The sequence below is a fragment of the Lactuca serriola genome, chromosome 8 (assembly GCF_051521515.1).
Source record: "Lactuca serriola cultivar US96UC23 chromosome 8, Lser_US96UC23_V15, whole genome shotgun sequence".
In the NCBI taxonomy this organism is placed as follows: Eukaryota; Viridiplantae; Streptophyta; class Magnoliopsida; order Asterales; family Asteraceae; genus Lactuca; species Lactuca serriola.
The window spans coordinates 251692358-251718927 of record NC_136415.1 but is presented as its reverse complement, the minus strand read 5'-3'; positions in this window follow the sequence as shown (position 1 = coordinate 251718927).

Here is a 26570-nt window from a genome sequence, read left to right as displayed (position 1 = left end):
TCCTTTTAAAATGTATCAAGATTTGTTGGAAAGATACCATCAAAGTTCTCGGCAGGAGAGCTATGAGATCACTGCCTCCATGATCACAACCAAAACGAAGGATGGTGAACCCATCACGATCCACTTGCAAAAGATGCAGAGATTTGTGGACCGCTTGCTTAAATTGAATGTCAATTTTGATGAAGAGTTGGGCATATACATAATTCTACACTCTTTACCTTCTTGTTATGATCAGTTTTGTATGACCTATCATATGAACAAGGAGGAGGTCACTCTAAGCAAGCTTTAAGGCCTTTTAAGGACTTCAGAAAGCAACCTAAAAGGCAAGTCGGTTGTGTCTTCTCCTACTACTACTTCTACCACTGTTCTGGCAATCGGACATGGGAAGGGAAGGAAGAGGAAGGCTCCATACAAGAGCCGCAAGGGAAAGTCTCTTAGTGGCACCAAAGTTGGTTCTGCTAATCCCTCCTCTAATCTGAAGGATACAGAGTGCTTCCACTGCCATGAAAAAGAGCACAAGAAACGAAGTTGCCCCAATAACTTGTACGACATAAAGGATGGCAAGATCAAGCCCTCCTTTGAAGGTATTTACACTATTCAATCTAATAAGTCATCACATGCTAGTTCTTGGGTCCTTGATACAGGTTGTGGATTTGACATTTGTTCTGATTTGCAGGGACAAAAAAGAAGTAGGTATGTGGAGCACGGGAAGATAAACTTAATCATGGGAAATAGGAAAGTGTCGCATGTGACCAAGATTGGAGTTTATTCTTTATTGCTTAGTAATGGTTTAGATTTATATTTGAATAATTGTTATTACTCGGCCAATATGGCGAGAAATATTATTTCCTTTCACAGTTTGTATAAATAAGGTTTTACCTTTTCTTTAAATAATGAAATTGGTGGTATTAATGCTTATTACAATGGTGAATTTTATTTTGAAGCATTACCTTGCAATGGTATATATGAAACTGTCATGGTTGTAGATAACTAAGGAAATAATGTGTTACACATTGATTCTTCCAATGATTTGGATAAGGCATGCTTGTGGCATTGTCGTCTTGGACACGTCAACAAGAAGTGCATAGCCCAACTCCAAAAGGATGGAGTCTTGGAGTCATTCCACTTCAAGTCAGATGACACTTGTGAATCTTGTTTACTTGGAAAGATGACCAAGTCACCCTTCACTGGTACTGGTGAAAGGGGTGAAGGTCTGTTGGATCTCATACACACTGATGTGTGTGAACCATTCAGAACTGCCACAAGGGATGCTAACCGCTTTTATGTGAGTTTTACTGATGATTACAGCAGATATGGCTATATCTACTTAATCAAGCATAAGTCAGAAACTTTTTAAAAGTTCAAGGAGTTTAAGCAAGAAGCGGAGAATCAATCGGGCAGGAAGATAAAGATGTTGCGATCCGATCGAGGAGGAGAGTATCTTAGTATTGAGTTCCTTGACTATCTTAAGGAATGTGGAATTGTTTCACAATTGACGCAACCTAGGACATCACAACTTAAGGGTGTGGCTGAGAGGTGCAATAGAACCTTGCTAGACATGGTTCATTCCATGATGAGTTGAGCTTCGTTACCTATCTCATTCTGGGTGTATGCCTTAGAGAATGCCACCATATCCTTAATCTAGTCCTTACCAAAAAGGGTTCCAGAAAACCTCACGATTTGCGGACATGGAAGGTTCCCTTGTTAGACCACATAAAATTCTGGGGTTGCGAAGCTTTCGTGAGACGTTAGACTCATGACAAGCTCGAACCTCGGAGTGAGTGATGTATTTTCATCGGCTACCTGCAGAAGTCCTTTGGATATCTCTTCTATAGACTGAGTGACAATGATGTCTTCTTCGCGAGGAGATGAGTCGTTCGTGAGAGAGATCTCATATGCCAAGGGTACAGTGGGAGGCAAATTGACCTTGAAGAGATTCAAGAGTCAAACGGTGAAGGAACCTCAAACACTAGCACTCAACTCGAAGAGGAACTCCGATTGAACCAATTGACGATTCCGTACCTCTAAGGCATTATAGTAGAATTAGTGCTCCACCTGTGCTATATGGTTTTCATCTAACAGCGGAAGTTGATCCATTTATCAGTGATACCACAGTAGTAAATCTGGATGAACCTAATAACTACAAGGAAGCCATGGTAGGCCCTGAGTCTGCAAAATGGCAAGAGGCTATGGATAGCGAGATTCAGTCCATATATGACAATCAAGTTTGTGTTGGATTAAGTGTCTAAGCCTATAACTATTATTGGTATGTATTCGACCCGGGAGTAGCATGGTCTATTTGGGTTGCATATCATCAGGACAATTTGTTAGGATGGACTTTTGAGAGAAGCTTATTTATGGTTTATTAATATATTATAAGTTATAATATATTAATATGAAATCATATGTTTTAATTAGTATTGATCAAGAATTAATTTGGAATTAATTTAGTGGTCAAAAGAGACTAATTAAATCTATGGGGACTAATTATGATAATTAGTTATATTTATATGTGTTAGGCTTATGATCCATGTTGGACCAAGTGTATGTACGGATACATAATGAGTTGGGCCACATGAACCATGGATCATAAAACCCATGGATATGGATTTGGGTTATATCCATGACCCTAGAAATGCCACATATAAATAGATACTTCATTGCCCAAAATCGCCACTGGTATCTTCTTGGAGTTCATGGTGTCTTTTGTGTACATGGAATTCTCTCTCAAGTTCATCCTTTGTCCATGGTGTGTTGTGATTCCCTTTGAGGCTTCTGCACTATTGGGGCTAAGCTCTTTAAGGCCAAATGCACCAAGACTTCAAGCCCCATCAAAAGGTATGTTATGCTAACTAGTATCTTATATGGTTTATGTTAAATGCATGCTAGTTGTAAGATTAATACCTTGGAAACCATTTGCATGTATAATTAGTGAAAACATAGATCCAATGTATTTAGGGTTGTATGTTCACCATAGGATGTTGTAGTATACCAAAACCCAACAGTGGTATCAAAGCCATGGGTTGTTTTCAACTATACTTGATGCAAGTTGCTGAAAAAAAACTGAAAAAATCAAATTTTTTGCTGTCTGGACAGCAAACTCGACGAGTCCGGTGATGGACTCGACGAGTTCATGAACAAATTCATCTAACTCGTTGAGTTGGTTCATGTACTCGACGAGTTGGACCCCCTGACAACACATCTTCGAGCTTTTTGGCCTGTTTTGGATTAAAATCATTACCACAAAGTGTTTTTGTTCATAAAATTTGTTTTTGATACTATGGTAATGTTTATTCTCGTCCAAATAAAGGATAATTGTCAAAGTTTCAAGATTTATGTTAATTTATGTGATTAGCTAAGTTCTTTAAATTGTTGATATGAATTGTTTTTGTTTATGAGTTAGTTTAGATTAATAGAAAAAATTATGTGATAGTTGTTTTCAATCTAAATTAATCTAGAAGTTGTTCATAATATGTGTTTTGTAACTTGTCCTCAAGTTACATGAAGAGTCACATTTATAAATTTTAAAACTCATAAAATTTCCATAAGTTAAGAAAAATGAAGAGTCACATTTTTTAAATGCTTTTAAAGTCTTCCATAACTTGTTTACAAGTTATGGAATTTGAAGATTTTTTCCATTAAACCACTTTAAAACTCATATGTTATGGAAACCATAAGTTTTTGAATTGTTCAAAACTTGTCCTCAAGTTTTGGAATTCGTAAACTTTCCTCCATGAATATTTTAGTTCCAAGTTAGCCCCAAGAGTTTTAAAAGTTAAAATTCAACCCTTATACTATTATAATATTAATATTTAATACTTATATTACGACATCCCTCTTCCAAGTTATAAAAATATTGTGTTGGGTCATACCCTTAATGTTTTATATTGGGTGTTATATTAAGGACTTAAAAATCAACTAACTTGAATATCTCCCATTGTAGATGTCTAGTTTAGACATCTATGATCTTCCCATATCTCTTGGAATTTCAATTCCTCCACCCCTCCAATTATTCTCCCTAACCCACAAGTTCAAGGTCACTCAAGCCCTATTGGCAAGCAAGATCTATGTGTGATCACATCTTGGAGATGAAGTCACATATTGAGAAGCCGAGAGAGTTGGGTGTCAAAATCTTGAGAAAGTTGGATGTACAATCACTTTCTAATTCACATAGTGAGTTCTTTTGGGACTACTATGTGACAGACCATGACTTGACCCTTAATGATCTTACCTATTTGCTTGGTGCTGCTGAGTCAGCAATGATTTTGAGCACTGGTGAAGCAAATTTAAGATCGACTTCCCAAACTTTCATGGACATTGACAACGGTATCATTGGAAATCCAGAAAAGCTTTCTCTTTCCAATGGAAAGGGATCGGCCATAGTTAACTCGGTTGACCAAATGGTAAAGAGAAAGGCTAAGTATGAGATAAACCCGTGTACCATTCCCAAAGAGTCCATATGTTTGTGTTTCCAAAGGAAGGGGCATTGGTTGCGAAGCTGTCTATTTACCTGAAAGATCATAAGGATGGTAAAGTCAAAAAGGCTTGACTCTACTTCGGGTAAAGTCCACTATCTAACTCTATTAAGTTCCAATTCCGATATACTTATTACATGATGTGACTAGGACACATGTTGATGTTTTAAGAATCAAAGAAAAGAGAGGAAGCTTAAAAGAAGTATATGATGATTCTGATTGCAAAGATGGATTTCGATTGCATGGTTCGGTGATCAGAATTTTGAGTTGTTGCTTGAGTTGTGATAAGTTGCTTGGGAATAAATAACAACATTGTTTTCATATGTATTTGCATTGTAAGGATAAGTTTTTCCACAAGTTTTAAAATAAAAGAAAATTTTTAATTTTATTTATTTTAAATATACTTACAATTATATTTGTGAAAAATTATTGTTTATATGGTTTCATTGATAGCAATATTGGAAAAATGGATTTGATTCTTTCGTTTGTGGAAGTGTCATAATTTACCAAATAAGGAAAGATTCTCATCACTCAAGTTTCAGTTGGATAAAAACTTGGAATCATGCGCCTTGTATTGTATGATGAATGAGAATTTTCATCTTTGGGAAATTAAGACTAACTCATTGTTCACATGTATATGTGATTCAAGTGAAGGATCAGCGGATCGGGTACACTTGAGTGTACACTGGTTAGGTCCACCAAAAAGAATGATGAGACTATTTGTCTTGATTTACTAAAGCTTAGTAAAAATGATTATACTTACAAGTTTAAGTATAATTCTGAAACATTGGAAAAGTATCAATGTTGGGCAGAAAGAATAAGAAGAATCAAATAAGGCAGAAAGATAAAAGTTTCTCCAATCTGAAAAGATGGGAGAGTACTTGAGTATCTTGTTTTATGATTATCTTAGTGATTATGAAACCATATCACAATTGATTCTCTAAAGGACATCTTAGTGCATTTGTTTGGCTAAGAAGAGAAATCGTGGATTGTTGAAATGGTTAAAATAAAAAAGATGAATCATACTTCGTTCCATAACAAGTCTTAGAGTCATACTCCAAGATTGTAATTTGAGTGAAAAAATCTTAAGAAGGTTTAAAACACTTGGAAAATGTAGAATGAGATGTCTCTTATTATTGTACATTTGAAATTGGCAAGTTGTGATGTCTTGGATAACACAAAGACCAACTAAGACCAACTGTGTGAAGTGTGTTTTTTTTTTCTTGATAAGAATCCACACTAATTCTTGAATATTTGTTTCTCAAGGAATGGTTCTTGATAAGAGAATCTTATATGTCCAGAGGATAGTGGGAGTCTTAAAGGTCATGAAAGTTTCAAAAACTAATCAAGGGTGAAAGCTATTGTTAATCACTAGCACCCAACTTGAGGTTTGTAACCTATTGTGTTGACATATTCTTGTGATTAAGGTTATGAAAAATTCACATGGATAGGAACTCATACACCATAAAATCTAAGTGTCATAAGGTTTCTCTCCGATTCATGAAAATGATGGTGAGGAAACGCATTCACTAAGTAGATTTTAAGTAGATAGCAATTGTGATATTTTCATTCTCAAAATCATTAGTGGAGCGTGTGTGGTTAACCGGCACACTAACATAGACTTGTGAGAAATGGCAAAGGTCTAAACAATTAAGACTATGATTACGGCATCCCTTTTCATTGTTCTATAAAATTGTTTAGACACACATGTGAGCTATCTAAGGAAAGGTGTATGATTTTGATAAAGTTTTATTAAAGCATCTAGTATCAGAAATCTGAACTTTGGTAAGAGAGTCAATAAAGTATTGATTTCTAGAAGTCCAGCTAATTTCTAGATACATGTCAAAGCTAGTGGGAGCATAAGTGTTATGCTAATAATTATTATGTTAGTGGGAGCATGATTATTATGTTAAGTGTTAATTATAGAAAACAAAAGGGTTTCAATTGGGAAAAGTTGTTTTGCTATAATTAAGGGAGAGGAAATTATACTTCATTTCAATTCTAAAAGCTTAAATTGAGATTTTGATCATCTTTAGTCAGGGATATATATATATATGAATTTTGTGTTGGAATGGTTCAACATAAGGAAATTCTATATATTGCGTTCTCAAAATTCGATTATGATTACGGCATCCCTCTTCATAGTAAATTTTTGAAAACATGGCAAATAAAAAAAATATTGTAGCAAAACACTGGTTTATGATCACGTCTTTATGTGAGACATCATGAATCGTGTCCCATATGCTTCGGATATAGGATCAATTGCATGTGTTGTAATATTTATCCTTTCTGAATTTTCCGAATGCCTAAGGCATTAAGAGGAGAAAAGATCTACAATTGGTTATGACTAAAATGATTAAGCAATTATCGAGGACAATATGAGGTTTACCAAAGATTGGTTGCTCATGGACAGTTGGAAGTATAAGTGTTAATTTTTTAAGGACCCTATTAACATGTTCTGAAAAGAGGTAACTCATGTTCAGAAGTGATTGTGAAAAAGGGAATCTGGAAAGGTTTCCATAGGTGGAAGTTGTTCTTTCAAATCTATGTAAGATTAGAAAGCTTAATGCAAGAAGAATGCTCAAAGTAATGTACTTTGAATTTGAGACTTCGTTTCCATGGAATTGATCTCCATTGGAATGCTCTGTAATGTCTGTTGACAAGTCTTTGTGACTTTGTGCATAGTCATTACGAGAGGATCAATGCATATAAGTTTAGAATCTAACAAATTTTGTTAAACGGTAGGAATTTGGAATTCTTACATTTACGATAAAGATTTGGGATTGTGAAATGAGCATCATTGGAATCATGTTCAATTGATCTATTTCACAAAGTAAATCATAGATAAAAATAGTGTGCGTAGAAAACATAGTTTACATGCTTGGAGCATGGGAAAACTATTGTTTTAATTCAAGTATAAAGTTGATTATTTGAAACATTATACAATGAATAATGAGTAATCAATATGGTGATTAAATAAAAGGTGTTGTATTTACTCTCAAAGGTGCTTGGGGCCATAGAGGATTAGCATTATTATTGTGTTTCACTTTGCATGTTTTGACTTCCAGAATAACTAGGTTATTCTTTCCGAATGACTAAGTTATTCAAACCATCCATAGTCGATAATACGTTGGAAATAGGTATTAAGGCAAGACTGTCATGAATCGGGTTTGTAGATGTCCAGGGTAGTGGACATAGTAAGAGTTACTACAACATTCATGAGTACTCCTGGAATAGGGATTCGAGTATTGGATTCAACCCACGCTCATTTCAATCACTTCATGGATTTTATCACGAGTGATCATGAGATGATAATATCTTATATTCTTCAAACCTAGAGATATGACTTGTTTCCTATGAGTTGGTTGTACATTGATTGCACGAAAACGCATTTGGTAACTCGATGTTATAAAATGTGCCTTTGTGTATGATTCAACAAGTAGTAGAACAAGCATATGAGTCGAAGTTTATCCATCCCTTTTACCCTTAGAGGGATAAAAGTGATATATGTGGGCCCCTCGATGATTTGGTGATCACAAACATAAGTGCTCGGCCGGGCCTGGACTGATTTGATTTGATCAATTAGTCATTCGTTATAAATCGGAAATCGGGAAACAACAAATGGACAGAGAGAAAGATTATAATCCATGTCTCAGTCTATATGATATCTAGAATGGAGGAATATATGATCCCTTATGTAATGGACATGTCATTGATTTGTTCAGAGTTCGACAATGACTTTTAACAGCTATGATTGCTAGTCGGGATCTTGGAGTCATACTTGAATTAGGTGTCTAAGCCCATAACTAGTATTGGTATGTATTCGACCCGAGAGTAGCACGGTCCATTTGGGTTGCATATCATTAGGACAATTTGTTAGGATGGACTTTTGAGAAAAGGTTATTTATGGTTTATTAATATATTATAAGTTATAATATATTAATATGAAATCATATGTTTTAATTAGTATTGATCAAGAATTAATTTGGAATTAATTTAGTGGTCAAAAGAGACTAATTAAATCTATGGGGACTAATTATGATAATTACTTATATTTATATGTGTTGGGCTTATGATCTATGTTGGACAAAGTTTATGTATGGATACATAAAGAGTTGGGCTACATGAACCATGGATCATAAAACTCATGGATATGGATTTGGGTTATATCCATGTCCCAAGAAATCCCACATATAAATAGATACTTCAATGCCCAAAATCTCCATGGGTATCTTCTTGTTGTTTATGGTGTCTTTTGTGTGCATGGAATTCTCTCTCAAGTTCATCCTTTGTCCATGGTGTGTTGTGATTCCATTTGAGGCTTCCACACTATTGGGGCTAAGCTCTTTAAGGCCAAATACACCAAGACTTCAAGCTCCATCAAAAGGTATGTTATGCTAACTAGTATCTTATATGGTTTATGTTAAATGCAAGCTAGTTGTAAGATTAATACCTTGGAAACCAATTGCATGTATAATTAGTGAAAACATAGATCCAAGGTATTTAGGGTTGTATGTACACCATAGGATGTTGTAGTATACCAAAACCCAACAGTTTGGAACTTGGTTGACAATGTACCGGGTCGTAAGACAGTCGGGTGCAAATGGATCTTTAAGAAGAAGACTGACATGGATAGGAAAGTACACATATATAAGGCACGACTGGCTGCGAAGGGCTTTACTCAAACTCATGCAGTTAACTATGATGAGAACTTCTCACCAGTAGCGAAGAGTAAATCCATAAGGGTTATGCTAGCCATTGCTTCATTTCATGACTATGAAATATGGCAAATGGATGTCAAAACCGCTTTCCTAAATGAAAAGTTGGTTGAAGATGTTTACATGAGTCATCTAGAGGGTTTTGTTAATGCAAAGTACCCTAATAGAGTGTGTAAGCTTGAGAAATCCATATATGGATTAAAACAACCATATCGCAGATGGAATCTTTGTTTTGATAAGAAAGTCAAAGAGTTTGGATTTTCAAGAAGCAAGGATGAGTCTTATGTATATGTCAAAGCTAGTGGGAGTATAGTAAGCTTTCTGGTATTGTATGTAGATGACATACTTCCCATAGGAAACGACATCCCAACCTTGCATAAAGTTTACTCCTAGCTTGGGAAGTGTTTCGCTATAAAGGACCTTAGGGAAGCTGCTTACATCCTAGGAATAAGGATATTGAGAGACAGGAGTAAAATACTAATAGGAGTTATTCAAAGTACCTACTTGGACAAGGTGTTGAAGAGTTTCAGCATAGAGAACTCCAAGAAAGGTAACCTACCTATCCTAAGCAATACCAAACTAAGTAAGACTCAGAGTACGAGTACAGAGGTTTAGATAGCAGAGATGAGTCGAATTCCATATGCTTCTGCAGTTGGCTCGATCATGTATGCTATGACTTGTACTCGCCCTGATGTGGCCTTTGCCTTGAGCATGGTCAGCAGATATCAAGGGAATCCTGGTAAATCTCATTAGACTGCGGTTAAGAACATTCTCAAGTACCTACGGAGGACTAAGGACTGGGTCCTTACCCTTGGTGGGAGTGATGACTTGAGAGTTATAGGGTATAGTTACGCCAGTTTTCAAAGGGAAATAGATAATTTCCGCTCTCAGTCGGGCTGGGTGTTTACCCTGAATGGAGGAGCAGTGACATGGAAAAGTTCCAAGCAGGAGACCGTAGCTAATTCAACGTGCGAATTAGAGTACATAGCAACAAGTGAAGCATCGAAATAGGCGATATGGTTGAAAAAGTTCATCGGAGACCTTGGAGTCATTCCATTCATATAGGAGTCTATGGAGATTTTCTGCGATAAAGAAGGGGCGATTGGGTTTACAAACTCATTGGATAGTCCATGGAGGTTAAATCCATGGAGCATGAGAATGTGGAAAGTCATGGGTCATTTGGGTTTACAAAGTGTAACCCTAGCATGAGCAACACTATAAATAAGCCCCTCCTAGAGCCAAAATTGGTTGCCACTTACTTTCCTAGAGGGTGAAGTTGATTTTGTGCTACTAACCTATTCTCTCAAGCCTCCTTTATCATATTGGTGTTTGTGAACCAATAGAGGCATCACGCTTGAGGTGCTCAAGCTTTCAAAGGTCAAGAACTACTAGTCCTGCTAAAAGGTATGTCATCTAACTAGATGCGTTATTCATTTGGCAATTTGTATGCTAGTTAGGACAATGTTTTGGAAAAATGAAAATATGCATGTATAATTAGATAAAACATAGATCCAAAGCATTTAGGGTTGCATGTGCACCATAGGAGTGTTATAGTGCTCAAAACCCAACAGTTACAAGGTTATCAAGTGGAGGGGAAGCACTTGAATTTGAATAGTGATGCTGAGTGGGAACATCGAAATTCGAATGTTGATGTTGAGGGGGAGTATGAAAGTTCAACTGCAAATATTTAGGGGGAGCATCCAAATGACAATCCAATTGTCGAGGGGGAGAAAACTGTATTTATTCCTTCAAATTTGAATAGTCAAACTGATGTTTTTCATGATATGACTGATAATGTGTCTAACGCAGGTGAAGGTTCAGAAACTGATGAAATGTTTGAAGATGCACCTTTGGATTCCGATCCTGTATATCCACCAATGGATAGATGGACACGAAATCATCCAAAAGAACAAGTTGGTGATCCTTAAGCTAGAGTGTTGACAATAGCTCAGCTTCGTGCTAAAAGTGAGTTATTAAATGTGCATCAAGAATTTTGTATGTTTAATGTTTTCATTTTGAAGATTGAACCAAAGTCAGTAAAGGTTGTTTTGGAAGATCCTGGTTGGATTGTTTCCATGCAATCCGAACTTGCTGAATTTGAAAGAAACAAGGTTTGGAGACTTGTTCCAAAACCTGATGATGTCTCAGTTATAGGCTTAAAATGGATTTTTAAAATTAAAACTGATAAAGAAGGTAATGTGGTTCGAAGTAAAGCAAGGTTGGTTGTTAAGGGATATTCGCAACAAGAAGGTATTGACTATGATGAAACCTTTGCTCCTGTCGCAAGACTCGATGCTGTTCGGATATTTCTTGCTTATGCAGCACACAAAGACTTCGATGTTTATCCGATAGATGTCAAGTACGCTTTTCTCAATGGAGTATTAGAAGAGACGGTGTTTGTTGATAGAGTCGGTCCAAACGTATATGGGGCCGGGGAGAAAAGAAAAAAATGGTCCCTCAAAGACAAATATAATAAAGATTAAAAAAATATCATTTATTCTTCGGTATAGATGTGTTCAATTAGCAATAACAAACAAGTCAAATTGTTTATATTTTGAGCTAATTTGAGTTTGAACCAACTTAATCCGTAAAAATCATTTATGTAATAATTTTTTTATATATATACACTACATAGCCCATAAATTTTGGGCCCCCTGGAGACGTGGGCCTTGGGCGATCGCCCAAGTTGCCCACCGTCTGGACCAGCCCTGTATGTTGAGCAACCACCAGGTTTTCTAAATGATAAATTCCCTGATCATTGTTATATTCCTGATAAAGTTGTTTATGGCTTAAAACAAGCACCTCGAGTCTGGTATGCAACTCCTACCAATTTCTTAAAACTCTTGAAATTTAAACAAGGATCTGTAGATCCCACTCTATTTCAAAAGAAAATGGGGGGTCATTTGATACTAGTTCAAAGTTATGTGGATGATATTACTTTTGGTTCGACTGATCCTTCGTTGTCTCGTGAATTTGATAATATGATGAAAATTCAATTTAAGATGAGTATGATGGGTAAGATTAATAATTTTATGGGATTAACTATTCGTCAAAGCAGAGATGGAATTTTCATAAATCAAGAGAAGTGTTCTCGAAATCTGCTTGAGAAGTTTGAAATGACGAATAGTTCAAAATTGTGAGTACCAATGGTTGTCGGCACACGCTTAGGGCCTTCTTTGGACAAGCCTGTTGTCGATATTAATTTATATAGGAGCATGATCGATTCGTTACTATACATAACTGCTAGTCGACCTGACATTATGTTTGCTGTTTGTAAAGGTATTAATCGAATCCCAGGAAACCCTATCTAACAGCTGTAAAGAATATTTTTTGCTATCTCAAAGGGACATTTTCGTTGGGTTTATGGTACCCTTTGAAAATAGGGTTCTTTATTCAAGCATTTTCCGATGCAGATCTTGGTGGTTGTCAACTTGACCATAAAAGCACTAGTGGTGGATGCAAACTTTTGGATGGGAAGTTAGTTAGCTGGCAATCGAAGAAACAAACTTGTGTTTCGATTTCCACAACAGAAGCATAATATGTTGTTGCTGCAACATGCACTTCTCAAGTCATTTGGATACAAATCCAACTTCATGATTATGCAATCAAAATGAAAAAGATACCTTGGTATTGCAATTCACAAAGTTCAATACGTATTTTCCATAATCTGGTGCAACATTCGAAGATCAAGAATATAGCACTTTGTTATCATTTCATCAAGGATCATGTCGGGGATGGAAATATCGAGGTTCACTTTGTGAAAACAACAGATCAACTTGCTGATATCTTTACCAAACCTTTGGATGAAAAGTCTTTTATCAGGATCTTGTCTGGATTAGTAATGATTGATGCAACTGTTGTTCCCATCTTCACTTCGTCATGAAAAGAAGAAGAATCGCAACATCGTTGAATGAACCCGAAGTTATTGTTCACGATTCAACGTTCGACATGATTCATTTTTGACAATCCTCTGAATGGTTCAGAACATGCTTCGTTGACTGAGCAGAATTGAAGTGTCGAAGTCCATATTTCAATGTCGATTATCTTCATTCGTTTGTCTGGTAACAATTTTTTTTAATTTTTAAAAGTGTGTTTTTAAAAAACAAAAATTCCAAAAAGATTTTATTATTTTTGTACTTTTCATTTCAAAAACAAAAAATCCGTAAATATTTTTTTTGTTATTTTGTGTGTTTACTAAATGTTTGTGTAGTGTTCAATCGACATACTTTGGTAGATATTGCTTTGTGATAATGGGGAAGGTATAATTTCGAATATTTGCACTAGTTAGGTGTCCCTAGAAGCATGTTGTTGTATGTCGACCTAAGCCTCATAGACTCAATGTGTTTCGAAGCTTTAATGGATACCTCAGTTCGAGTGATCCTTCCCAACTTGGCTATATTCGCCTTAGTCGGCGAGCTACCTTTCTCTTCTCATATCGAGTTAAGAGATTTCTGCATAGTCCTTAACAATTGCAGAGGTATACTTTTTTTCTTAACCAATCTTTTTCATCAACTTAATTCTTCACGGTTCACACACTTCACTTGCGTATCCTCGACATCTCTGGTATAAACAAATCAGAATGTGGATACTGCACAAGACTGTGTTAATGATCTTAATTCATGAGTCTGTGATGATAGTGAAACCCAAAATTCCCAACTTATAAAGGAATTGATAGTGAATTTATGTTCAAGATTTTAACAAAATACTTGTTTCAGTACCACACTTCTCTATTCAAAATCATATTCTTTCGTTATGCGTGGTCTTGATAAAATGTTTTATACCTAAGACATTTTTGCCCAACAAGGTCCAGTACTTAATTATTTTTGAATATGATTTCAGTCTGCATATCTGTTTGATCTTTCGTTACTATTAAAGTTTGTCTTACCACACTTGTCCCTGACTATACTGGTCATACAAGTGATTTTGTTCATAATTACTCACACTTATGTTAAGTTGTGGTAATGAACAAAATTGTGCCAACCTTCGAAGCCTATCTAAAAGAAGCCCTTCGATATTCCTTTACGAATATTTGATTGTAATTCACCGGATACCACACAAGCTGTTCGACATCTCTCTTGATGTAGAACGAAGTGATCTTTGCCCGAGGTGTTATTGCTTTTATGTCAATTAGTTAATTGACATCACACAACCAATTTTTTTGTTGTTTGTTCTCATCTCATTGTTTGGAACACATTTCCACAAGAAATCCTTGAGGTCTTGAGTGATACCAACTCAAACCAGATTTCGAATGTCTGGCAGTGATTTCGTTTCTCATCCTAAAAGAAAATGAGCCCTGCCTCGAAACGAAGGGTCGGTGACGGTTCTTACCCTCTTGGGGCAAAAGAAACGATATATTGATGTGACGGTTTGGTTATTTCACGGTTTTCTGGTAAAAGTGCTAATTACTTTTCAGACGTGGTGATTTTTACGGATATAGGTCCAATTTTCAAGGATACATGTGGTATGATTTTAATTGATAACCGCTTCAAATTCAAACTGTGTACCAAGTATAAAAGGATTTTGCGGGTCATAGATTCAAACTTTACATATCCTGGTTGAAGGTTTCCCCCAAATTATCTTTCCTTATAATCATATTTTCTCTCAAACCTTCAAACCCTAATAATGGTGACCACAAATGTTCACGTTGATCCTTCTCAAATCATTGATGATGCTTCATCTCAACCTATGTTGAAGATCCAAAGTTCCAACTATAGGTTTCAACCAGATGTTTCAGAATACCCTGAAGAATTCTAGATGTTGAATGTTTCTATTAGTCACTCAATTCTTTCCACTCTGATGATTGCTTCTTTTTCAGTCCCGATGACATGGCTTTCATTGGCTGGTTCTATAGTTGTGTTCAACAAAACTTCAAAAGTGGTCACATTCCAGCTTATCAACGACAAGAAGTATAACGTCACAAGAAATAGTTTTCTCAAATCTTGAACATTGCATATGTTGGACCTTTCTATGAGGTTACCAATGAACAAGTGCTTCACATGTTCAATGAGATGGGTCATCAACCCCCATTCACCAACCTCAGTCAGTTTAAAAAGTCGTCTTTACTATGTGTGTGTAACTTTCTCTTTAGGATATTTATGCGCTGCTTGACGGGTCGAAGTGTTGGTCTTGATAAAGCTAAACTTGAAGTCTATGCTATGATTGTTGGATTGTATTATGATCTGATAGTGGATTATGCTACTCAATTATGGGAGGAGTTTAGCGCTAGAATCTCACACACCAATGTTGCCAATGGTGTGTCGTGTGCTAGATATTGGCGTCTGATATTACAACAGGTGCACGAGAAGGAAGAGATTTTAGTTCCAGCTGATATTTGCAAAAGATGAATTTGGAATTTATCAACATCCAAAGAATTTTGTAGATGATTCGGAGGTCTTTCCCAGTGTTGCAAGGATTTCAGATGTTATGCTTCGTAAGGTTAATCCAAAGAACCCTGTTCTCGTTTCTTATCTTACCATAATCAATCCTACAGTCGAAATAGGGTGTTGTTCCCAAAAGGAATTGAAGGAACTTCAAAACGTAGAAAAAGTTCCAAGAAACCTTCAAAGGTTGACAAACCTAAATCTGTTCTGGAGACAGTCAAGAAGGAAGTAACGAAGCATGTTCAAGAACCCATTGTGAAAGATGTTTAAAAGGAAGTGGTGTCATCAAAAATTGGTGTCTTGAAATGAACGAAGAAGCCATCTGATAGGCCTCAACATTCACCAGAACCAACGCTTATTAACGAAGATGATCCTAAGAAGTCTATTTCCTCACTTAAAGGGGCTTTCATTTCTAAATCGAAGAGGATTCATAAACCACAGTTAACTCAAAAAGGTGTGGTTATTTGTGAAATTCCAGCTTCAGTTTCTTCGGATTCAAAGAAACGAACAGCTCAAGATATGGTAAAGAAGATCAAGAAGATACAAAACAAGTTACAGGAACCTCTTGATGAGGTTGTGGTGGAAACCGATTTCGAAGATGATGGTTCTTAGTCTCTACTTTGAAATGATAATGTTGGCTTCGATTCACCTCAAAGGGACTCTCCAGTCAAGTCGAATTTTGAGGAGGCTAGAAGTCTTCATGGCTCTGTGAAAGCATCTAATGTGGACACATCTACTAATTTGGGTAATCAATCAACTCAATCCATCCTTGAGCAGACCAGTGTCATACCACCTGAAGTCTTGATTGTTGAATCTATTCCACATGAGGTTCGAACTTCAGGCATCCCTGCGAACATATCTAATATGGAAGCAAATGTCAACATGGGTGATGGGATGTCGAATCATGAAGCCCAAGGTACTTCACTTATTTTAACTTCAACTGTTCCTGTTTCTTTTATCTTATCCTCAACCATCAAAACAACTATCATAGACACTTCTACTTCCTCACCACCATTCATTAAACCTACACCTACTTCGTTACCATCTTCCATTACTTCAACCACTTATCACAACATACTCAATCAACCTATCACTTCTCTTTTTCCTTCACAGTCACCCGAAGGAACAAAATCTACTCCAGAGGTTGATCAAGATGATGATGACGTTATGGTATCATTTGTTAATATCCAGTTTGATCATGAGGAGGATAACTTTCCTGACCATATGCTTATATTAAGAAAGTAGTTCAAGATCTTAAACCGTAAGTTGAGTTCTTTACTACAACTTCAAGCTGACTCTTGGAATCGAAATGTTGTGATTAGGATCGAAGTTGATGTTCTTTTAAGAGCCCAATAAAATTGGTTGCAAATGTTAATGGAGCAGATTGCATCACAACATGAAGAAAGATTGAAGCGGCATGCTGATAATTTTCAGTCGAAGCTTAAGGATCGACAACAGCTTTTAAGAGCTAAGATTGCTAGTCGGGTTTTGGAGTCATACGCAATAATATTTTTAGACTTATCCAAGTGGGAGACTATTGGATTAGTGTTTAAGCCCATAACTATAATTGGTATGTACTTGACCCGATTGGCATGCTCCGTTTGGGTTGCATGGCATCGGAACAATTTGGATAGACTTTTGTGAGAAAAGGATAATTATGATTTGTTAATATATTATAATTTCTAATATATTAATATGAAATCATATTATTTAATTAGTATTGATCAAGAATTAATTAGGAATTAATTTTTAAATATATGGGGATTGATTGTGTAAATCATTCATTTTATATATGTGGGCTTATGACCCATAGTTCTTCATGTTGGACTAAACCCATGGAGTAACCCATGGATACTCCATGGAGGTTTTAACCCATGGAGCATGAAGAATATGGAAAGACATGAGTTACATGGTGTAACCCTAATAACCACAATATATAAGGACCCCATGGCTCAAGAGATTGGCACTACTGTGTGTACACATGAGGGCTAGCCGATTTGAGCATAGGAACCTTTTCTCTCAAGTTATTCCAAGTTGTTGGTGATGTTGTGTGAACCATTTGAGGTGTCACAATTGAGGCACTAGGCTCTTAAGCTCCATGGAATCAAGGTACATGAAAAGGTATGTCTTCTAACTTGTTTATATTACCCAAGTATCAATGATTGTATGCTAGTTAGGGTAATACCTTGGAAAGTTCAAGTTTGCATGTATAATAGAGAAAACATAGATCCAAGGTATTTAGGGTTGCATGTATACCATAGGAGTGTTTGAATGCTTCAAACCCTTCACTTATGAATTTATGTGGGCGGATCTGGGTGCCATATACAGGCAGAGCCTGACGTATTTTAATGGAGGAGGCTCATCAGCCGTGATTCTTGATCCATCCGGGGCCACCAAGATATATATTGATTTGAAGAGGGATTACTGGTGGCCCTGCATGAAGAGAGATATGGCATGGGTAGTTGAGAGATGCTTGAACTGTCGTTAGGTTAAGGCGAAGCACCAGCGTCCACATGGCCCGTTGCAGCCTCTAAAGATTCCCCAATGGAAGTGGAAACAAATTTCCATGGATTTTATCACCAAATTACCGAGGACTACGCGAGCTGTCGAAGCGATATGGGTGATTGTAGACCAATTGAAAAAGAGTGCTCACTTCCTAGATATCAGTCAGAGCTCTTCTGCAGAGAAATTGGTCGAGATCTACCTGTGAGAGGTGGTGGAACGACATGGAGTGCCAACATCGATAGTGTTAGATCGAGATGTGCACTTTACTTCCAGGTTCTGGAAGAAATATCATGAAGATTTGGGTACCCGGTTGCACTTCAGTACCGCATATCACCCACAGAGACACGAACAGAGTGAGCAGACGATTCAGACGCTCGAGGACATGCTGCGTGCATGTGTTATGGACTTCAGTGGGAATTGGGACACTTATTTTCCCTTGGATGAGTTTTCATTCAAGGGAAAATAAGTGTCTGTTGTTGTATGAAAACTCAGCCAAGGGCAAATAAGTGTCCCAACTCCCACCGAAGTCCATAACACATGCACACAGCATGTCCTCGAGCGTCTGAATCATCCGCTCGCTTTGCCCGTCTGTCTGTGGGTGATATGTGGTACTGAAGTGCAACCAGGTACCCAAATCCTCATGAAATTTCTTCCAGAACCTGGAAGTAAAACCCACATCTCGATCCAACACTATCGATGATAGTACTCCATGTCGTGCCACCACCTCTCTCATGTAGATCTCGACCAATTTCTCTGCAGAAGGGCTCTCACTGATAGCTATGAAGTGAGCACTGTTCTTCAACCGGTCTACAATCACCATATCGCGTCAAAACCTCACGTAGTCCTCGGTAATTTGGTGATAAAATCCATGGAAATTTGTTTCCACTTCCACTGGCGAATCTCTAGAGGCTGCAACAGGCCATGTGGATGTTGGTGCTCCGCCTTAACCTAACGACCGTTCAAGCATCTATCAACTACCCATTCCACATCTCTCTTCATGCAGGGCCACCAGTAATCCCTCTTCAAATCCAAATACATCTTGGTGGCCCCCGGATGGATCAAGAATCTCGACCGATGAGCCTCCTCAATCAAAATACGTCGAGCTCCGCCTGTATAAGGCACCCAGATCAGCCCACGGAAAGTCATAAGCCCCCGACTATCCATCCCAAACTCAGAAATCTGTCCGATCGCCCGCTCTCTCTTATGGTTCTCTGGTCTCACTGCCACCACCTGGGCCTCTCGGATGGTATCTAAAACTGGATTCATCACCGTCATCCTCTTGCATACGTCTCGAGTCGGAGCACTCACTGCTCTACAACTCAGGGCATCGACTACCACATTAGCCTTGCTAGGGTGATATAAGATCTCACATTCGTAGTCTTTCATTACATCCAACCACCTCATTTTTCTTATATTCAGGTTGGGCGGGTCCATAAGGTACTTCAGGCTCTTATCGTCCGTATATATGGTACATCGGACACCATAGAGTTAGTGGCGCTAGATCATGAGGGCAAACATCACCGCATCCAACTCCAAATCATGAGTGGGATACCTCGTCTCGTGAGGCTTCAAATGCCTTGATGCATATGCTATCATGTGCTCCCTCTGTATCAACACCGCACCCATCCCTGATATAGACGCATCACAGTAAACTACGAAGTCCTCTACTCCCTTGGGAAGGGCTAACACTAGGGCTTCACACAATCTCTGGCGAAGAGTCTCGAATGAGGCCTGCTGCTCGGCCCCCTAGGAAAAAGTAACACCCTTCCTAGTCAATCTGGTAAGAGGAACAACAATCTTGGAGAAATCTCTGATAAATCTCTGGTAGTAGCCTGCGAGGCCAAGAAAACTCCTGATCTCGGATGGGGACCTCGGCACCTGCCATCGCATAACTGCCTCAATCTTAGTCGGGTCGACCAAAATCCCATTCTTATTAACAAGGTGCCCTAAGAACTGGACCTCTTGTAACCAGAAATCACACTTGGAGAATTTGGCGTAAAGCCTCTCCGTCCTCGATACTCCAAGAATCTCCCGAAGATGTTCCTTGTATTGCTCTCTGGACCTCGAGTATACGATAATATCGTCGATGAACACGATCACCGACCGATCCAACATGGGCCTGCACACCCGGTTCATGAGTCCAAAAGGCATCACCATAAACTCGTAATGCCCATAACGAGTCCTAAAGGTCGTCTTCTGGATATCCTCCTCGCAAAATCTCATCTGATGATACCCATATCTCAAATCAATCTTGGAAAACCAAGACGCCCCTACAACGGATCAAACAAATCGACGATCCTCGGTAGTGGATAACGGTTCTTGGCCGTCAGCTTGTTCAACTCCCGGTAGTCTATACACATCCGGTGTGAACCATCCTTCTTCTTGACAAAAAGAATCGGCGCTCCCCACGGTGAGCTACTCGGTCTAATAAAACCCTTCCCCAGCAGCTCCTAGAGCTGTGAGGATAACTCCTGCATCTCGAACGGCGCAAGGAGATAAAGTGCCTTAGCAATAGGCGCCGCACCCGGAACCAAATAGATTTGGAACTCCACCTGCCTCTTAGGAGGCACACCCGGTAACTCCTCGGGGAAAACATCCAGGAAGTCACACACAATCAGAACATCAGAGATAGAACTTGGCCTCTCAGTGGTAACTCTCGTATCCATCACATATCCTAAATATCCCATACATACAAACTGTAAACTCTGTCTCTCCCTGGAGGCAAAACAGAAAGCTGATCCAGATCTGGTCCCCTCACCATACACAGTAAGCACTCCCCCACTAGGGTCTCGTATGGTCACCATCTGACGCTCATAGTCAATCAAAACTCCAAACTGGCTAAACCAATCCATGCCCACTATGACACAGACATCACCCATTGCTATCGATACCAGATCTATCAGGAACTCAACACCGAAAATCTCTAATACACATCCCTGGAATACATCAGTGGCAAAAACCGCATGCTCGTCGACTATAGAAACCCTCAATGGTCGACTCAATACCTCGCGTCTAACACTAATGTGACGACTAAAGGATAAGGACACAAAAGATCGACTCGCACCCGAGTCAAATAACACCAAAGCAGGCACATAACTCACAAGAAAAGTACCTATATACAACACAATATAAGCATAAACAATTCTCAAAATAACATGAATAAGGAAATATGTACCAGCCATGACTCAGGTGTTGTGCAAACCTCCTCCGCTGTCAATTGGAAAGCTCTCCTACAAGCCCTCGGAGCCTCGGCCTTCACCGGCCGACCATCAGTAACGTGCAAGGAAACAGGAGTAGAAGTCTGGGCTGATCCCTGAGTCAGCCTAGGTCACTCTGCCTTCCGATGGTTGGTCTGGTTGCAATGAAAGCAAACTGCAAATCCCTTATGACAGTCCTTCGCCATGTGCCCCTCCTTGCCACATTTGTAGCAAATCCCTGATCGGTAAGATCCCTCATGACTCTTGCCGCACTTGCCACAAGTGCGGCCCTTCTGGCCCCCTGCTCTCGTATCAGCGAGATTTGCCCACTTCTTCGCCGGCTGTGACTGTACTGGTCTCCTGTCTCTACCCCAAGACTCATCCTCTTCTCCGGTCTGCAACTCTAGCTCAATTTCCCTCCTCTTGGCATTGATATGAAGCTCAGTCAATGTCCGGTATGACGAGTTCGCCACAAAATCCCGTATATCCCTCCTCAGTATGCTCAAATATCGGCTGTCACACCCTAAAACCTGAACGGCGGAAACGTTCGGGGGCGGAGGACGTCATGTACAGTATCATAAAAATGCATAATAGTAAACAAGCAACAACATAATCCATTGCATTAGTAATATAATTTTAATACAAGTGTGTCATGTATAGTTTATAAGACACCAGAAAAATATGAATTAAAATAAGAGATGAGTCTTGAACGTGCTCCATCTTCTCAAAACCTGGTCATCGGTACCTGTCTACTGGTGACCTGAGAATACAAGTTATTTTGAAAGCGTAGATCAGCATTAAAGCTGGCAAGTTCATAAGTATTTTATTGTCGTTGTTTGTATGAAAGTACTTGTAAATGTTTGATGTAAATGTTTGTAAGTGTTTGTAAATGTTTGTAACTGTTTGTAGTAATTGTTTGTATCTTCTAGAAAATCCTATATTTTCTACTAAATAGTAGCCTTCTACCAAGGCCCAAATGCTATGTGTGTTGTGTTGTTTGTAAAAGTTTATCTTTCCCAGGTATGACTATCATTACCAAAATATAGTTTACATTACCGCTTATGTGAGAAGATCACAATGTGAATGAAATGGGAGAAATAACAGTGTACAGTAGTATTGTATGTAAGTAACTACCAATGTACTAACTACCTTAAACCACTTTGTTAATTAAGATAAAATGTGATATGATTGTAACCATACTTAATAGACTAGTATAACACGATGCTCTAAGGCATCGAAATGGTATGACATTAGTCACCCGTAGATCTGCAGGTCCCACTGTAGCTAGCAACAAGGTGTAGGATAGTCAATCTCGTATAGATCTATACACCAATTCATGCTCTCCCTCCAGGAGACTCTGGTTGCAAAACGTGACACAACAGTAGATTGCCATGCCATGAAGTAGTGGCTCACATTAATTTTATAGTGTTCTAGTGTTTGTATAGTATGTTCTAGTGTATTTTATGTTCTCTCTGTACTAGTGTATTGTATGTTCTCTTTGTATGGTGTAGTGTATGTTCTCTTTGTATAGTGTAGTGTATGTTCTCTTAGTTTCTCATAATAGTATATTCTCTCTGTTTCTCATAATAGTATATTCTCTTTATTTCTCATAATAGTATATTTGTATTGACTCATGAATGAACTGACTCTTGTATGTTTCATTGTTCTAGTAAAAGTAAGTAGTGATTTCCTAAACTATACCTATTATAGTTTACTAGCAATATTGTTTGTATGAATGAACATGTTTGCACACATTTTCTACCCAAAGGTACTGAACTGAAAGAAGAACTTTAATATCTATATCCATACACATAATATATAACTAAGGATTCAAACGACCTTCGGACAAACAACCGATACCCTAAGTCCACAACTAAACAAGGAACAGGAAATAAGGCGAGTTATCAGTACTAAGTGTTTTCAATCCTACTTATATAACTATATCTATATAGACATTATTTTGATAAAGTATAAGTTTAAAAGAGTTTAATAAAGTGTAGCGTATAAAAAAGTTTGTAAAACTATTTGAAGCAAGTTGTTTGGAACACAGTTTGAAGTATAAGGAAATATGTCTGTTTGATAGTTCTTAATCACACGTGATTGATATAATAACTATAATGTTTCTACATGTATTCCCCCCCCCCCCCTATAAAAGCATTTAAAATCATTTAAAAGGTAAGTTAGGGGGTATAAACTCACCTGCAGTGAGTGATACGAATGAAAGATCGGTTTGTAGTATGCTAATTGTCAAGTGAAGACTTGAGCACACACGGATCCTATTAAGCAAATAATGACACATATATGTATATTATTAGTGTTTATACAACTAATAATCAAAGGAAAACACTCTAGGGCTTAGGAAATACTTAGATTGAAGTGCTAGAAGTGACAAAGGTTGCATATAATGGGTGTATGGTCACACATTGGTGTGTACGGCCAGAATGGTATGTTTCATGTGGGTGTACGACCAGATTATACGGCCCAAGTGGGTGTGCGGCCACACACTCATGGTGAAACATGTCATTGAGTGATTTAAAATCCTATTAAGCATCTAGGAAGTGTGTTTCGACCAATGCTTAGCCTTAATGGAGGTTTATTACCATTTTGGACTTCAAAAAGGATGTGTACGTCCACACAAGGACTGTATGACCGTACACCCTTGATGATCTTGTAAAAATGATCAAAAGTGTATTCCAAGGTTCTATTTTGGATCCCCTAAGTGTTTTTGATCATGTGTTAGCATGGAACATGAGTTTGAAGCCAAATAGCACTAATAAAAGAGGTGTACGGCCACATGGGGTGTGTACGGTCATACACTCCTTGATGATCATGGTTTGGATGATTTCTAAGTAGTATATCCGGTAAGTAACAAACATAAGAAGGAGTACTTACGATATAGAAGCCTTTAGGGGTGTTTCAGGTCCAAAAACTTAGTAAATGTTCTTGGTGTTCTTAGTGTTCTTAAAGAACATTTGAAGATCTAAACAAAAGGACTGATTTCATGGATGAAATCATGGATCCTTACTAGATAGTGTAAGGAATCAACAATTCAAGGGAAGAACACTTACAACTTGAAGATCTAGATGAAAAATTGGATGATACTTGAGAGAGAAGTCAATTTCTTGGCTTAGGAGTGTGAAAAGAAGTAAATGAAGGCTAAGTCTCATATTTATATATGAGAGTGTATGACTAGAAGGGGGTGTACGGTCGCACACCCAAGTGTACGACTATACACTCCTCATGTTGGAGTGTTTGGCCATTTTGGGAAGTGATGAACTTGTATAACCCAATTCTAAACCCCAATTTTGAAGGTACTAGGCTTAGAACACTCTAATTAACTCTAAACAATGCTTGAAGATAGCAAAAATGAGTATGACCTTGATTGATTTGAATAACTGTACAAGATAGAAATTTCGGGTTGTCACATCGGTTCACACATGCCTGCTCAGTAGACACGTGCTCAGGGAAAAACAACGCCCTCTCAGGGAACATCCTCATGATCTCGGTCACAGTTTCTGTCTTCTGCTTGAGTGACAAAAATTCATGGGCTAACTGTTCCCTCTCTACCAGGGGAACATACTCGCCTCGGAAAAACTGTGTAAACCTCTCCCATGTCACTGCAGCATGGTCTGTAGGAGTAAAACAAGTAGTCACGAACTTCCACCAGTCCTTCGCTCCCAAGCAAACTGGTTTAGTGCAAACCGAACTCTAAGGTGATCTGGGCACGAACACGTATAGAAACATCCCTCAATGTCGGAGATCCATCTCATGGCAGCAATCAAATTTTGCGTCCCATCAAACTCTTGTGGCTTCGTATTGTTGAACTCCCGGAACAACAACGAGTCACCTCCTTGTGGCCTAGCAACAGCTGCGGTTGTGGTGGCTGCAGCAGCAACCTCTATAACAGCAGCGTATCACTCGTCAAATGTCTTAATCAGCGTGGTCTTAATAGACCCGAAAATATATGGTATGGCCTCTATGATAGCTACGGCTACCTCCTCATGAATGATCCTGCAGATCTCCTCGTCACTGACACTACTGCTCTCGGGGTTGTGGAGTGTAGCCACCATAATGTCTCTGAAACACAACACGAAAAATCATCAGATACTCGTTCGAGCATACTCACACTCGATTTCTTGTCCTTACATGATCCTTAGTATCCTAAGGATTCTTACTTGGGTCGCATACAGATCTGGTGCTTTTAGTAGTACAAGCCCAATACTACCTTCCACACCAACCCGTAGTCACCCCAAGTCCTCCTCCTAGGATCCTAATTCACAAGTACTATATTTCTCACTAGTATCAGGCTACTCTCTTAGTAGGCTCCTCCTATGCCCATCTAGGTATCTCTCCTAGATTACTCAAACTCTCTCTAAAGATTCCTGTTATGTTTCTTCCTACTCAGCACACATACATAGAAAATAACATATAACAACATCTCCTAGGCTAAGGCATCACAAATCAGGCAACTCTAGCCCTAAAATATGAAATACCTAGCCTATCCTCTAGCATGCATTGCTAATATCTCATAATATAAACATATAAGGGTATTTTGGGAAATTACCGTTTGGGCTTTGGCTGATTGTACACACTGCTCCATCCCCTTTTTCTCTTAAAAACTCTTACTCATTTTAGAAGAATCATTTTTCCTTGAAATTTTCTCAAATCTTCAGTTTGAGTTCAGACATACCCGAAGGTACATCCGAATCCCTCAAACCAAGGCTTTGATACCAACTTGTAACATCGTAAATTTTCAAACAAATTTTTCATTTTCAAAATCACATAATTCTCAATACCACATTTCAAAACCACACTTGTCAAATTGTCAAAATTACAAATTCATAAATTGCTTGATAAAATCCAGGATCCTCAAAACATAATCTCCATCTCGTGTGTACAATCAAGCCAGCGCCTTCCCATGATCCCGAGAAGTACCTGAAAACATAACACATAACACGGTAAGTACAAAGCTTAGTGAGTTCCCTAAAATACGAAACACATCATGTTAGCCTCTCATGGCTATATCTCGATAGAGACCCTCCAGTCAATGAGTCTCGGTGGGAACCTTCCGGTCCCACAACTCGGGTTGGACCCTCCAGTACTAACTTAATAAAGCTCGGGATAATATACAACATAAATCACAACGACATAATGCAGGATATCACAATTCTCAATATAAGCATACAAGACCCTTCGGTCACACGATGATACCACTCATGGTAAATATAGTGAGAAAACTCACCTCGTAAGTAAAGCAAATATGTCTCGTACTCGAACCACTGGTCTAGCCTCCGC